The sequence below is a fragment of the Pseudophryne corroboree genome, chromosome 3, assembly GCF_028390025.1.
Source record: "Pseudophryne corroboree isolate aPseCor3 chromosome 3, aPseCor3.hap2, whole genome shotgun sequence".
NCBI lineage: Eukaryota > Metazoa > Chordata > Amphibia > Anura > Myobatrachidae > Pseudophryne > Pseudophryne corroboree.
Genome location: NC_086446.1, coordinates 473,031,507 through 473,048,177, shown reverse-complemented (window position 1 = coordinate 473,048,177; position 16,671 = coordinate 473,031,507).

The window sequence follows — 16,671 nt, the reverse complement described above, 5'->3', positions numbered from 1 at the left end:
AGTGGCTCCTTCAAGCCAATGCCTCCACTCCTCGAAAGCCCATTTAATAGCCAGTAATTCCCGGTTACCAACATCGTAGTTGGATTCAGCAGACGAGAATTTCCTGGACATAAAGGCACAGGGATGTAATTCTAGGGAATCCGGATCCTTCTGAGATAGGATAGCCCCTACTCCAACCTCCGAGGCATCAACCTCAACAATGAAAGGCAATTCTGGGTTGGGATGTCTGAGGACCGGGGCTGAGACAAAGGCTTGTTTCAAGGCCTGAAAAGATAACTCCGCTTCACGTGACCAGTTGGTAGGATCTGCTCCCTTCTTAGTCAGTGCCACAATGGGAGCAACTAGGTCAGAGAAAGAGTGAATAAATCTTCTATAGTAATTCGCAAACCCTAAAAAGCGCTGAATTGCTTTTAAATTGGTGGGTTGCGCCCAACTAAGGATGGCTTGGAGCTTTTTTGGTTCCATACAGAATCCCCGAGGGGAAATAATGTACCCTAAAAAGGATACCTCCGTGACATGAAATTCACACTTCTCCAGCTTGGCATAAAGGTGATTTTCACGTAATTTTTTCAGAACCTGACGCACCTGGGTAACATGTTGTTCAATGGAGTCAGAATATATCAAAATATCGTCTAAGTAGACTACAACGAATTTTCCAAGAAATTCACGGAGCACATCATTAATGAGATCCTGGAAAACTGCCGGAGCGTTGGACAGGCCGAATGGCATAACCAGATACTCATAGTGGCCTGATTGAGTACTGAATGCCGTTTTCCACTCATCCCCTGACTTGATTCTGATGAGGTTATATGCTCCTCTCAGGTCAATCTTAGAAAAAATCACAGCCGAACGTAGCTGATCAAAGAGGACAGAAATCAGCGGCAAAGGGTAAGTATTCTTCACTGAGATTTTATTCAAGGCTCTAAAGTCAATGCAAGGTCTGAGTGATCCATCCTTCTTCTCCACGAAGAAGAAGCCTGCACTTAAAGGGGATTTAGATGGCCTGATAAATCCTTTCCCTAGGCTTTCTTTAACATACTCATTCATGGCCACAGTTTCAGGTCCGGACAATGCATATAACCTTCCCTTAGGCAAAGTGGCACCAGGAATTAACTCGATGGCACAATCATAAGGCCTATGGGGAGGCAGAATATCCGCATTGCCCTTGGAAAATACATCAACAAAATCCTGGTATTCCACAGGAATGGGTGCGGGAATGACAGCAGCTATTCTGATGGGAAGCGTAATACATTCTTTATTACAGATGGTACCCCATTGTAAGATCTCCCCCGACTGCCAATCAATGATGGGATTATGAAAGGCTAGCCAAGGGTGACCCAGAACCACAGGAACTGCTGGGCAATGGGTAAGGAAAAACTCAATCTTTTCAGAATGCAGGGCTCCTACTGAAAGTAGAACAGGAGGGGTACAGAGAGAAATTACCCCATTGGACAAGGGACTCCCATCTAAACCATGCATGGTGATATGCCTACCCAAGGCTACCTGAGGAATACCTAAGGCCTTAGCCCATGTTAAATCCATAAAGTTCCCTGCAGCTCCACTGTCCACAAAAGCCGAGACCGAGGAACAGAGGCTGCCAAAGGAAACTTTAGCTGGAACCAACAGTGAATTATTTGAGGAGATAAGCTGCAGACCAAAGTGAACCCCCTCACAACTCACTTGGTCGAGGCGTTTCCCGACTTGTTCGGACAACTACGGGCAAAATGTCCCTTACCCCCACAGTATAAACAAAGACCAGAATTTTGCCTTCTGGTTCTTTCTTCAGGAGACAGTTTGGAGAGGCCAATCTGCATGGGCTCCTCAATGTCCACAGGAATGGAAAAAACACAAGGAGTAGACCCGACAGATGCTCCTTTTTCAGCCTTCCGCTCTCTGAGACAACGATCAATCTTAATAGAAAGCTCCATGAGTTTATCGAGAGTCTCAGGAGCGGGATACTGAAGGAGACTGTCTTTTATAGACTCAGATAAGCCGAGGCGAAACTGACTGCGCAGGGCTGGGTCATTCCATCCACAGTCGTTCGACCAACGGCGAAACTCCGTACAATACATCTCCGCGGGATTCCTACCCTGTCTGAGAGCACGCAACTGACTCTCAGCGGATGCCTCTCTATCAGGGTCGTCATACAATAGCCCTAAAGATCCCAGAAAGGCGTCTACAGACAATAAGGCCAGATCGTCTGTCTTTAAGCCAAAAGCCCAGGTCTGAGGATCCCCCTGTAGCAAAGAAATAATAATTCCTACCCGCTGAGATTCCGTACCTGAGGAGACTGGTTTTAAACGAAAATACAGTTTACAAGACTCTTTAAAATTAAAAAACTGCTTTCTATCCCCAGAAAAACGGTCAGGCAGATGCATTTTTGGTTCAGGAATGACCCTCGGGGAAGTCCGTAACAGATCTTCCTGTGACTTCACCCGAAGGGACAGATCTTGAACCATCTGAGTAAGCTCTTGAATCTGGCTAACTAAAAACTGGCCAGGGTTTGGCCCAACACCGGAGGGATTCATGAGGCTGACTAATCTCCCAACAGAATAATGGAAAAAATTAACTCCTGTTTAATTTTCAATTTTAGTTTGGCCGGTGATAATGTTATGATTCCCGTACTCCAGACCAGAGGAGATCTTTATGGCAGAGGTCTGAGTACTGGAAAGATATGCTGGTACGCAGGAATATCTATGCTGGTACGCAGGAAAGCCTAGTAACCCCTGGCGCCCTAACTCCGTTGTCTCGCCCGTGTTATCAGAAATCCCCTGCGAGACTATGGTTGCTTGAGCCCATGGCAGCCGCGTTCGAAGGGCGGATTATGTCTGCCCAACCCCGATGCTCCCTCAGGTCTTAATGGGAGACAAAGGGAAATCCGAGACAGGGTGATAACAAGGGGCCCTCTGACTAAGCAACAGGCCAGGGATTACAAGCTATCTAACTTAACCAAAAGTATGTGCGGACAAACCGCCAGGGAAAAGGACAACCAAAAATCCACAGATCCGTTACTTCTATCCAGCACCGCTGGATACCAGAGTGGATCTGTAGGAGCGGAATCCTCCGCAAAAGCTCCAGAACACAATAAACTAAATAATAAATAATAAGCGGTCAAGCCGCAACACACGGCTACGCCGCGACTCACGAACACCACAGGATGTTAAAGGTGCTCGGTCAGACTCCAGGAATAGATGACAAATTCCGAGTACTGGATCACTGAGGACAGGAACAACCGGATTGAGCAGGACTGGAAACTCTCTGTAACTGACACAGCAAACAGGAAGCTATCACCGGCGTCTGTGAGAAGTCCTAGGAGTGCTTTTAATTGGAAGCCCTCCAATCAGGATCCGGACAGGGTAATGATTACTCATGCCGTGCAGCTGCATGCTGCACGGCCAGGCTCCCAATAAACTGATTACTTAAACCCAGCAACGGGGAACGCGGTCCGGCAGTGGCGTCCCCGTTGCTAGGGTCAGAGCGGCTCTGTGCGCCCGGCGTCTAGCGTTGCTAGGGAGCCGGCGGCTGTCTGCCTGCGGCTTCCCTAGTTGCTAGGCGCCGGGCCGCACTGACGGGCGGACCCTCGGCGCCTAACACTTCATTAATCAAAACAATATAATTCACTATTCTCAGGTCTCCATCCTTTTTATGCCAGAGAGTAACAAACATAATACACTTCACAGTTTTTGAGACGTTTTGCTTAAATAATACTTAAGATCTACAGTGCTACCAAATATGACAAAATATAGGCCCTCATTCCGAGTTGATCGGTCGCAAGGCGAATTTAGCAGAGTTACACACGCTAAGCCTACGCCTACTGGGAGTGTATCTTAGCATCTTAAAATTGCGACCGAAGTATTCGCAATATTGCGTTCACAAACTACTTTGCAGTTTTAGAGTAGCTCCACACTTACTCTGCCTGTGCGATCAGTTCAGTGCTTGTCGTTCCTGGTTTGACGTCACAAACACACCCAGCGTTCGCCCAGACACTCCCCCGTTTCTCCGGCCACTCCTGCGTTTTTTCCGGAAACGGTAGCGTTTCCATCCACACGCCCATAAAACGCTGTGTTTCCGCCCAGTAACACCCATTTCCTGTCAATCACACTACGATCGCCGGAGCGATGAAAAAGCCGTAAGTAAAAATACTATCTTCATTGTTAAATTACTTGGCGCAGTCGCAGTGCGAATATTGCGCATGCGTACTAAGCGGATTTTCATTGCGATGCGATGAAAAAGAACGAGCGAACGACTCGGAATGAGGGCCATAGTACTTACTTATACTACTACTGTGAGATATACTGTAAAGAATATGAGTTACCTCAGTGACCTATGGCTCCATTCTTAACACACACAAAGAAAGTATTTGTGGCTTTTATGGTCCTTGTGTTTTACAGTAAAATACATAACTTAAATAGTAAATATAAAATAGTCTTAACATAAAATGTAAAATTCCATGTCTAATTGTATGCCTCAAAGTAATAAATTGATTATTAATCCAAGCAAAACCCTTTCTACGGTCTCAGCCTTAGCTGTCTAAATGTGATCATATTAATCTTCAAAGTGAGCGAGTGCTGTATATACTGAGACCTAAGATAATTATGAAATGACGGAAATGCTTTTCTTTGAAGGTATACTTTTTTAAAGTATTATATTGGAACAGGTTAAGAAGGTCAAAAATGTTGTTTAAATTCAATCACTTGTGGTGTGGGATATACTTTCAGTACTTTGGGGGTAATTCTGAGTTGATCACAGCAGGAACTTTGTTAGCAGAGAGTTAGATTTGGGTGGGTTATTTTGTTTCTGTGCAGGGTAAATACTGGCTGCTTTATTTTTACACTGCAATTGAGATTGCAGATTGAACACACCCCACACAAATCTAACTCTCTCTGCACATGTTACATCTGCCTCTCCTGCAGTGCACATGGTTTTGCCCAACTGATAACAAAGTTCCTGCTGCGATCAACTCAGAATTACCCCCTATGTCAGTGGTGAGTTTGCATCAAGATGTATCAAGACTACAAAGAGAGGACAAGTGGAAAAGTTGCCCATAACAACCAACCAGCTTCTACCTATCATTTTATAGAAAGTGCTTGATAAATGATAGTTAGAAGCTGATTGGTTGCTATTGGGAACTTGTCCACTTTTTAGAATTGTTCCCTATGCTCCATCCCAGTGAGCAGGGGCTGCTGAATGAATAATTGCAATGCATTTCCTGTCATGGAGAGAGGGAAAGTTGCTTTCTGGAAGATCTGTGCCTTGTAGTTATGATTTGAGAGGAGCCAGGATAAGGAGAGTATGTGGAGAACTGAAAGAAAAGAACTGGAAAAAAAAGCACAAATAAATACATCAAAGAAAAAAGAGATTCAGGTTTCAAGGAAAGAAGACAAGAATATAGGTGGCAATATATGAACAGGAAATAGAAACTATGTATAAGAGATGAGCAATTAATGAAGTAGAAAGTAGTGTTTACTAATAAAGAATAGAGAGAGAAAAAAGCAAAATACTTCAAAGGCTGTTAAAGAAAGAAACAGAAGTAACCGTACAAGGGATTGAAACTGATTTTTCAGTCTGCTGGTCAATATGAGAGCAATTACAGTTACTTGGCTAGTTAATATTTCAACTATTAGATAATCAATGAATAAGGCCTTTCAATCAGATGCTAATGATTTATTCGTCTGTATGTCAGATGCTAATGATTTCTCAGTGTGTCAGTGGGCATACTTACAGTGAGTATTAGCAGCCTCTCAACGTAATTACCATCCTGACATAAAGCTAGTGTGAAGAGCTAGGACTATACCAATGGAATAAGGGAAAGTGAGAATAGGAGGTTCAATCTGCAGGACTCAGTGGTGCAAGTAGAAAAAATGTGTTATAGGTACTGTGTGCGCGTGCCAAAAAAAGGGTGTGGCCAATGAAAATAAGGGCATGATACACATATAGGGGAGTCAGATACACATATGCCCCCACAGTGCCAGATGCACAAATGCCCCACAGTGCCAGATGCACAAATGCCCCCGCAGTGCCAGATACACAAATGCCCCCACAGTGCCAGATATACATATGCCCCCACAGTGCCAGATGCACAAATGCCCCCGCAGTGCCAGATACACAAATGCCCCCACAGTGCCAGATATACATATGCCCCCACAGTGCCAGAAACACATGCCCCCACTGTTATGATTCCTGTACTCCAGACCGGAAAAGATCTTATGGCAGGGATCTGAGTACAGGAACAATATGCTGGTTGTGGGAGCTGGAGAGCCTAGTAACCCCTGGCGCCCTAACTCCGTTGTCTCGCCCGTGTTATCAGAAATCCCCTGCGAGACTATGGTTGCTTGAGCCCATGGCAGCCGCGTTCGAAGGGCGGATTATGTCTGCCCAACCCCGATGCCCCCGCAGGTCTTAATGGGAAACAAGGGGAAGTCCAAGACAGGGTGATAACAAGGGGCCCTCTGACTAAGCAACCAAGCCAGGGGTTACAAGCTAACTTAACTAAATCAAAAGGTATGTGCGGACTAACCGCCAGGGAAAAGGACAACCAAAGATCCACTGATCCGACACTCCTATCCGGCACCGCTGGACACCAGAGTGGATCTTGTGGAAGCGGAATCCTCCGCAAAGCTCCAGAACACAATATAAACAAAATAATAAACTGTAGCGGACAAGCCGCAACACACGGCTGCGCCGCGACTCACGAACACCACCAGATGTTAAAGGTGCTCGGTCAGACTCCAGGAACAGATGGTAACTTCCGAATACAGGATCTCTGAGGACAGGAACAACCGAATAGACCGGGACTGGGAACTCTCTGTAGCAGACTCAGGCAAACAGGAAGCTATCACCGGCGTCTGTAAGAAGTCCTGAGGGTGCCTTTATTCAGGCACCCTCCAATCAAGATCCAGACAGGACAATTAAATAGAAATGCCGTGCAGCTTGCATGCTGCACGGCCAGCACATAATCAGGGTAATGAGGATAGCCCCAGCAACGGGGAACGCGGCTGCACGTGGCGTCCCCGTTGCTAAGGCCAGAGGCGGCTCCGTGCGCCCGGCGTCTTAGCGTTGCCAGGGAGCCGGCGGCTGAACGCGCACGGCGTCCCTGGTTGCTAGGCGCCGGGCCGCACGGCCGAGCGGACCCCGGCGCCTAACAGTACCCCCCCCTTGAGGAGGGGTCAAGGAACCCCTAAAGCCAGGTTTCCGAGGAAATTCACGAAAAAATGCCCTTTTGAGCTTTGGGGCATGAAGGTCTTCATCCAGGACCCACGACCTTTCCTCTGGCCCATAACCTCTCCAATGCACCAAAAAATAAAGCCGACCCCGGGACAACTTGGAATCGAGAACCTTCTCAACCAAGAACTCTTGCTGACCCTGTACATTAACTGGTGATCTCCCCTGAGATCTTTTACGAGGAAATCTGCTGGACGAAACATATGGTTTAAGCAATGAGCAATGGAAGGTATTTCCGATCCGTAAAGTTTTTGGTAAACGTAACCGGAAAGCAACTGGATTGACTTTTTTGATAATGAGAAATGGTCCAATAAATCTAGGACCCAATCTGGCTGAGGTTTGTCGAAGTTTGATGTTACGAGTCGACAACCACACCCTGTCTCCTACTTTAAAAGTGCACGGCCGCCGGAGCCTGTCAGAAATTTTTTTTTCCCGGAAAGCTGCTTTTCTGAGAGCCAGGTGCACTTTTTTCCAAATAAGTTTAAGATGAGAGGTCAGGGCCAGAGAGGAGACAGAGGAATGTTGAAAAAATGAATTAGCTCTGGGGTGGAAACCAAAGACTGCAAAAAATGGAGATACATTGGTGGAAGAATGACAGGCATTGTTATAAGCAAACTCCGCCAATGGAAGAAACTCAGACCAGTCATTTTGGAGTTTGGCCGAGTACAAACGCAAATATTGTTTTAAAGATTGGTTAACTCGCTCAGTCTGTCCATTGGATTGTGGATGATAGCCGGAGGTCAATGATAATTTCATCTTTAACGAAGCACAAAAAGACTTCCAAAATTGTGCAATGAATTGTGGACCCCTGTCAGAAACTATATCGGTGGGTAACCCATGGAGTCTGAAAACATGACGGAGGAACAAGACTGCCAATCCCTGGGCAGATGGCAAACGGGGAAGAGCAATAAAATGGGCCATCTTGCTAAAACGGTCCACTACCACCCATATGACTCGGCATCCGGCCGACAGAGGGAGATCCACCACAAAATCCATGGAGATATGCGACCATGGCCTAAGAGGAACGTTCAAGGGCATGAGTTGACCAATAGGCAAAGAACGGGGAACTTTATGCTGTGCACAGACCTGACACGAAAAAACAAACTCTTTAATGTCTTTGGAAAGACCAGGCCACCATACTGAGCGGGATACTAATTCCAAAGTCTTAGCGATTCCCGGATGCCCTGCAACTTTGCTATCATGAAATTCCGCCAAAACAGTTGCTCTCAAAAACTCAGGAACAAAAAGACGACCAGCAGGAGTATTTCCCGGAGCTTGATGTTGAAGCAGCTTTAATTGGGAAAAAACATCCTGTGTGAGACCTGCCTGAATGACTGAAGGCGGAAGTATGGGAGTAACAGGACTGTTGTCTTGAACCGGAAGGAAACTGCGTGACAGGGCATCTGCCTTGGTATTCTTGGAACCTGGTCTGAAGGTGATAATGAATTTGAAACGAGTAAAAAATAAAGCCCAACGAGCCTGTCGGGCATTCAGTCGTTTAGCCGATTCAATGTATTGAAGATTTTTGTGATCAGTCAAAACTGAAATGGTATGGGTCGCTCCTTCAAGCCAATGTCTCCACTCCTCGAAAGCCCATTTAATAGCCAGCAATTCCCGGTTACCAACATCGTAGTTGGATTCTGCAGATGAGAATTTCCTGGACATAAAGGCACAAGGATGTAACTCAAGGGAATCTGGATCCTTCTGAGAAAGGATAGCCCCTACTCCAACCTCCGAGGCATCCACCTCAACAATGAAAGGTAATTCTGGGTTGGGATGTCTAAGGACAGGGGCTGAGACAAAGGCTTGTTTTAAGGCCTGAAAAGATAACTCAGCTTCACATGACCAATTGGTAGGATCCGCTCCCTTCTTAGTGAGTGCCACAATGGGAGCAACTAGGTCAGAGAAAGAGTGAATAAATCTTCTATAGTAGTTTGCAAACCCTAAAAAGCGCTGAATTGCTTTTAAATTGGTGGGTTGCGCCCAACTAAGGATGGCTTGGAGTTTTTTTGGTTCCATTCGGAATCCCCGAGGGGAAATAATGTACCCTAAAAAGGATACCTCCGTGACATGAAATTCACACTTCTCCAGCTTGGCATATAGGTGATTTTCACGTAATTTCTTTAGCACCTGACGCACCTGGGTGACATGTTGTTCTACGGAGTCAGAATATATCAAAATATCGTCTAAATAGACCACGACGAATCTTCCCAGAAACTCACGGAGCACATCATTAATGAGATCCTGGAAAACTGCCGGAGCATTAGATAGGCCGAATGGCATGACCAGATACTCATAGTGGCCTGACTGAGTGCTAAATGCCGTTTTCCACTCATCCCCTGACTTGATTCTGATGAGGTTATATGCTCCTCTCAGGTCAATCTTAGAAAAAATAACAGCCGAACGCAGCTGATCAAAGAGGACAGAGATCAGTGGCAGAGGGTAAGTATTCTTTACTGAGATCTTATTCAAAGCTCTAAAGTCAATGCAGGGTCTGAGTGAACCATCCTTCTTCTCTACGAAGAAGAAACCTGCACTTAAAGGGGATTTAGATGGCCTGATAAATCCTTTCTCAAGGCTTTCTTTCACATACTCATTCATGGCCACAGTTTCAGGACCAGACAATGCATATAACCTTCCTTTAGGCAACGTGGCACCAGGAATTAACTCAATGGTACAATCATAAGGCCTATGAGGAGGCAAAATATCCGCATTGCCCTTGGAAAACACATCAACAAAATCCTGGTATTCCCCAGGAATATGTGCGGAAGCGGCGGCAGCTACTCGGATAGGAAGCGTAATACATTCTTTATCACAGATGGTACCCCATTGTAGGATCTCCCCAGACTGCCAATCTATGATGGGATTATGAAAGGCCAGCCAAGGGTGACCCAGAACCACAGGAACTGCTGGACAATGGGTAAGGAAAAACTCAATCTTTTCAGAATGCAGAGCTCCCACCGAGAGCAAAACAGGAGGTGTACATAGAGAAATAACCCCATTGGATAAGGGACTCCCATCTAAACCATGCATGGTGACACACCTACCCAAGGTTAGCTGAGGAATACCTAAGGCCTTGGCCCATGTTAAATCCATAAAGTTTCCTGCAGCTCCACTGTCCACAAAAGCAGAGACCGAGGAACAGAGGCTGCCATAGGAAACTTTAGCAGGAACCAACAGTGAATTATTTGAGGAGATGAGCTGTAGACCAAAGTGAACCCCCTCACAACTCACTTGGTCAGGAAGTTTCCCGACTTGTTTGGACAACTACGGGCAAAATGTCCCTTACCTCCGCAGTATAAACACAGACCAGAGTTTTGCCTCCTGGTTCTTTCTTCCGGAGACAATTTGGAGAGACCAATCTGCATAGGCTCCTCTATGTCAACAGGAATGGAAGGAACCCAGGGAGAGGACCCGACAGATGCCCCTTTTTCTGCCCTCCGCTCTCTGAGCCGACGATCTATTTTAATAGAGAGCTCCATGAGGTTATCGAGGGTCTCAGGAGCGGGATACTGGAGGAGACTGTCTTTTATAGATTCAGATAAGCCGAGGCGAAACTGACTGCGCAGGGCTGGGTCATTCCAGCCACAGTCGTTCGACCAACGGCGAAACTCCGTACAATAATTCTCTGCGGGATTCCTACCCTGTCTAAGAGCACGCAAGTGACTTTCTGCGGATGCCTCTCTATCAGGGTCGTCATATAATAGTCCTAAAGATTTTAAAAAGGCGTCTACAGACGATAAGGCCGGATCGTCTGTCTTTAAACCAAAAGCCCAGGTCTGAGGATCCCCCTGAAGCAGAGAAATAATAATCCCAACCCGCTGAGCCTCTGTACCTGAGGTAACTGGTCTTAAACGAAAATATAGTTTGCAAGATTCTTTAAAATTAAAAAACTGTTTTCTATCCCCAGAAAAACGGTCAGGCAGATGCATTTTTGGTTCAGAGATGACCCTCGGGGAAGTCCGTAACAGATCTTTCTGTGACCTCACCCGGAGGGACAGATCCTGAACCATCTGAGTAAGTTCCTGAATCTGACTAACAAGAAGCTGGCCATGATTTGGCCCAACACCGGCGGGATTCATAAGGCCGACAAATTCTCCCAACTAAAAAAATGAAAAAATTTACTGTAAGTTAAATCTTTTCTTTTGTGGGCCGGTGATAATGTTATGATTCCTGTACTCCAGACCGGAAAAGATCTTATGGCAGGGATCTGAGTACAGGAACAATATGCTGGTTGTGGGAGCTGGAGAGCCTAGTAACCCCTGGCGCCCTAACTCCGTTGTCTCGCCCGTGTTATCAGAAATCCCCTGCGAGACTATGGTTGCTTGAGCCCATGGCAGCCGCGTTCGAAGGGCGGATTATGTCTGCCCAACCCCGATGCCCCCGCAGGTCTTAATGGGAAACAAGGGGAAGTCCGAGACAGGGTGATAACAAGGGGCCCTCTGACTAAGCAACCAAGCCAGGGGTTACAAGCTAACTTAACTAAATCAAAAGGTATGTGCGGACTAACCGCCAGGGAAAAGGACAACCAAAGATCCACTGATCCGACACTCCTATCCGGCACCGCTGGACACCAGAGTGGATCTTGTGGAAGCGGAATCCTCCGCAAAGCTCCAGAACACAATATAAACAAAATAATAAACTGTAGCGGACAAGCCGCAACACACGGCTGCGCCGCGACTCACGAACACCACCAGATGTTAAAGGTGCTCGGTCAGACTCCAGGAACAGATGGTAACTTCTGAGTACAGGATCTCTGAGGACAGGAACAACCGAATAGACCGGGACTGGGAACTCTCTGTAGCAGACTCAGGCAAACAGGAAGCTATCACCGGCGTCTGTAAGAAGTCCTGAGGGTGCCTTTATTCAGGCACCCTCCAATCAAGATCCAGACAGGACAATTAAATAGAAATGCCGTGCAGCTTGCATGCTGCACGGCCAGCACATAATCAGGGTAATGAGGATAGCCCCAGCAACGGGGAACGCGGCTGCACGTGGCGTCCCCGTTGCTAAGGCCAGAGGCGGCTCCGTGCGCCCGGCGTCTTAGCGTTGCCAGGGAGCCGGCGGCTGAACGCGCACGGCGTCCCTGGTTGCTAGGCGCCGGGCCGCACGGCCGAGCGGACCCCGGCGCCTAACAGTACCCCCCCCTTGAGGAGGGGTCAAGGAACCCCTAAAGCCAGGTTTCCGAGGAAATTCACGAAAAAATGCCCTTTTGAGCTTTGGGGCATGAAGGTCTTCATCCAGGACCCACGACCTTTCCTCTGGCCCATAACCTCTCCAATGCACCAAAAAATAAAGCCGACCCCGGGACAACTTGGAATCGAGAACCTTCTCAACCAAGAACTCTTGCTGACCCTGTACATTAACTGGTGATCTCCCCTGAGATCTTTTACGAGGAAATCTGCTGGACGAAACATATGGTTTAAGCAATGAGCAATGGAAGGTATTTCCGATCCGTAAAGTTTTTGGTAAACGTAACCGGAAAGCAACTGGATTGACTTTTTTGATAATGAGAAATGGTCCAATAAATCTAGGACCCAATCTGGCTGAGGTTTGTCGAAGTTTGATGTTACGAGTCGACAACCACACCCTGTCTCCTACTTTAAAAGTGCACGGCCGCCGGAGCCTGTCAGAAATTTTTTTTTCCCGGAAAGCTGCTTTTCTGAGAGCCAGGTGCACTTTTTTCCAAATAAGTTTAAGATGAGAGGTCAGGGCCAGAGAGGAGACAGAGGAATGTTGAAAAAATGAATTAGCTCTGGGGTGGAAACCAAAGACTGCAAAAAATGGAGATACATTGGTGGAAGAATGACAGGCATTGTTATAAGCAAACTCCGCCAATGGAAGAAACTCAGACCAGTCATTTTGGAGTTTGGCCGAGTACAAACGCAAATATTGTTTTAAAGATTGGTTAACTCGCTCAGTCTGTCCATTGGATTGTGGATGATAGCCGGAGGTCAATGATAATTTCATCTTTAACGAAGCACAAAAAGACTTCCAAAATTGTGCAATGAATTGTGGACCCCTGTCAGAAACTATATCGGTGGGTAACCCATGGAGTCTGAAAACATGACGGAGGAACAAGACTGCCAATCCCTGGGCAGATGGCAAACGGGGAAGAGCAATAAAATGGGCCATCTTGCTAAAACGGTCCACTACCACCCATATGACTCGGCATCCGGCCGACAGAGGGAGATCCACCACAAAATCCATGGAGATATGCGACCATGGCCTAAGAGGAACGTTCAAGGGCATGAGTTGACCAATAGGCAAAGAACGGGGAACTTTATGCTGTGCACAGACCTGACACGAAAAAACAAACTCTTTAATGTCTTTGGAAAGACCAGGCCACCATACTGAGCGGGATACTAATTCCAAAGTCTTAGCGATTCCCGGATGCCCTGCAACTTTGCTATCATGAAATTCCGCCAAAACAGTTGCTCTCAAAAACTCAGGAACAAAAAGACGACCAGCAGGAGTATTTCCCGGAGCTTGATGTTGAAGCAGCTTTAATTGGGAAAAAACATCCTGTGTGAGACCTGCCTGAATGACTGAAGGCGGAAGTATGGGAGTAACAGGACTGTTGTCTTGAACCGGAAGGAAACTGCGTGACAGGGCATCTGCCTTGGTATTCTTGGAACCTGGTCTGAAGGTGATAATGAATTTGAAACGAGTAAAAAATAAAGCCCAACGAGCCTGTCGGGCATTCAGTCGTTTAGCCGATTCAATGTATTGAAGATTTTTGTGATCAGTCAAAACTGAAATGGTATGGGTCGCTCCTTCAAGCCAATGTCTCCACTCCTCGAAAGCCCATTTAATAGCCAGCAATTCCCGGTTACCAACATCGTAGTTGGATTCTGCAGATGAGAATTTCCTGGACATAAAGGCACAAGGATGTAACTCAAGGGAATCTGGATCCTTCTGAGAAAGGATAGCCCCTACTCCAACCTCCGAGGCATCCACCTCAACAATGAAAGGTAATTCTGGGTTGGGATGTCTAAGGACAGGGGCTGAGACAAAGGCTTGTTTTAAGGCCTGAAAAGATAACTCAGCTTCACATGACCAATTGGTAGGATCCGCTCCCTTCTTAGTGAGTGCCACAATGGGAGCAACTAGGTCAGAGAAAGAGTGAATAAATCTTCTATAGTAGTTTGCAAACCCTAAAAAGCGCTGAATTGCTTTTAAATTGGTGGGTTGCGCCCAACTAAGGATGGCTTGGAGTTTTTTTGGTTCCATTCGGAATCCCCGAGGGGAAATAATGTACCCTAAAAAGGATACCTCCGTGACATGAAATTCACACTTCTCCAGCTTGGCATATAGGTGATTTTCACGTAATTTCTTTAGCACCTGACGCACCTGGGTGACATGTTGTTCTACGGAGTCAGAATATATCAAAATATCGTCTAAATAGACCACGACGAATCTTCCCAGAAACTCACGGAGCACATCATTAATGAGATCCTGGAAAACTGCCGGAGCATTAGATAGGCCGAATGGCATGACCAGATACTCATAGTGGCCTGACTGAGTGCTAAATGCCGTTTTCCACTCATCCCCTGACTTGATTCTGATGAGGTTATATGCTCCTCTCAGGTCAATCTTAGAAAAAATAACAGCCGAACGCAGCTGATCAAAGAGGACAGAGATCAGTGGCAGAGGGTAAGTATTCTTTACTGAGATCTTATTCAAAGCTCTAAAGTCAATGCAGGGTCTGAGTGAACCATCCTTCTTCTCTACGAAGAAGAAACCTGCACTTAAAGGGGATTTAGATGGCCTGATAAATCCTTTCTCAAGGCTTTCTTTCACATACTCATTCATGGCCACAGTTTCAGGACCAGACAATGCATATAACCTTCCTTTAGGCAACGTGGCACCAGGAATTAACTCAATGGTACAATCATAAGGCCTATGAGGAGGCAAAATATCCGCATTGCCCTTGGAAAACACATCAACAAAATCCTGGTATTCCCCAGGAATATGTGCGGAAGCGGCGGCAGCTACTCGGATAGGAAGCGTAATACATTCTTTATCACAGATGGTACCCCATTGTAGGATCTCCCCAGACTGCCAATCTATGATGGGATTATGAAAGGCCAGCCAAGGGTGACCCAGAACCACAGGAACTGCTGGACAATGGGTAAGGAAAAACTCAATCTTTTCAGAATGCAGAGCTCCCACCGAGAGCAAAACAGGAGGTGTACATAGAGAAATAACCCCATTGGATAAGGGACTCCCATCTAAACCATGCATGGTGACACACCTACCCAAGGTTAGCTGAGGAATACCTAAGGCCTTGGCCCATGTTAAATCCATAAAGTTTCCTGCAGCTCCACTGTCCACAAAAGCAGAGACCGAGGAACAGAGGCTGCCATAGGAAACTTTAGCAGGAACCAACAGTGAATTATTTGAGGAGATGAGCTGTAGACCAAAGTGAACCCCCTCACAACTCACTTGGTCAGGAAGTTTCCCGACTTGTTTGGACAACTACGGGCAAAATGTCCCTTACCTCCGCAGTATAAACACAGACCAGAGTTTTGCCTCCTGGTTCTTTCTTCCGGAGACAATTTGGAGAGACCAATCTGCATAGGCTCCTCTATGTCAACAGGAATGGAAGGAACCCAGGGAGAGGACCCGACAGATGCCCCTTTTTCTGCCCTCCGCTCTCTGAGCCGACGATCTATTTTAATAGAGAGCTCCATGAGGTTATCGAGGGTCTCAGGAGCGGGATACTGGAGGAGACTGTCTTTTATAGATTCAGATAAGCCGAGGCGAAACTGACTGCGCAGGGCTGGGTCATTCCAGCCACAGTCGTTCGACCAACGGCGAAACTCCGTACAATAATTCTCTGCGGGATTCCTACCCTGTCTAAGAGCACGCAAGTGACTTTCTGCGGATGCCTCTCTATCAGGGTCGTCATATAATAGTCCTAAAGATTTTAAAAAGGCGTCTACAGACGATAAGGCCGGATCGTCTGTCTTTAAACCAAAAGCCCAGGTCTGAGGATCCCCCTGAAGCAGAGAAATAATAATCCCAACCCGCTGAGCCTCTGTACCTGAGGTAACTGGTCTTAAACGAAAATATAGTTTGCAAGATTCTTTAAAATTAAAAAACTGTTTTCTATCCCCAGAAAAACGGTCAGGCAGATGCATTTTTGGTTCAGAGATGACCCTCGGGGAAGTCCGTAACAGATCTTTCTGTGACCTCACCCGGAGGGACAGATCCTGAACCATCTGAGTAAGTTCCTGAATCTGACTAACAAGAAGCTGGCCATGATTTGGCCCAACACCGGCGGGATTCATAAGGCCGACAAATTCTCCCAACTAAAAAAATGAAAAAATTTACTGTAAGTTAAATCTTTTCTTTTGTGGGCCGGTGATAATGTTATGATTCCTGTACTCCAGACCGGAAAAGATCTTATGGCAGGGATCTGAGTACAGGAACAATATGCTGGTT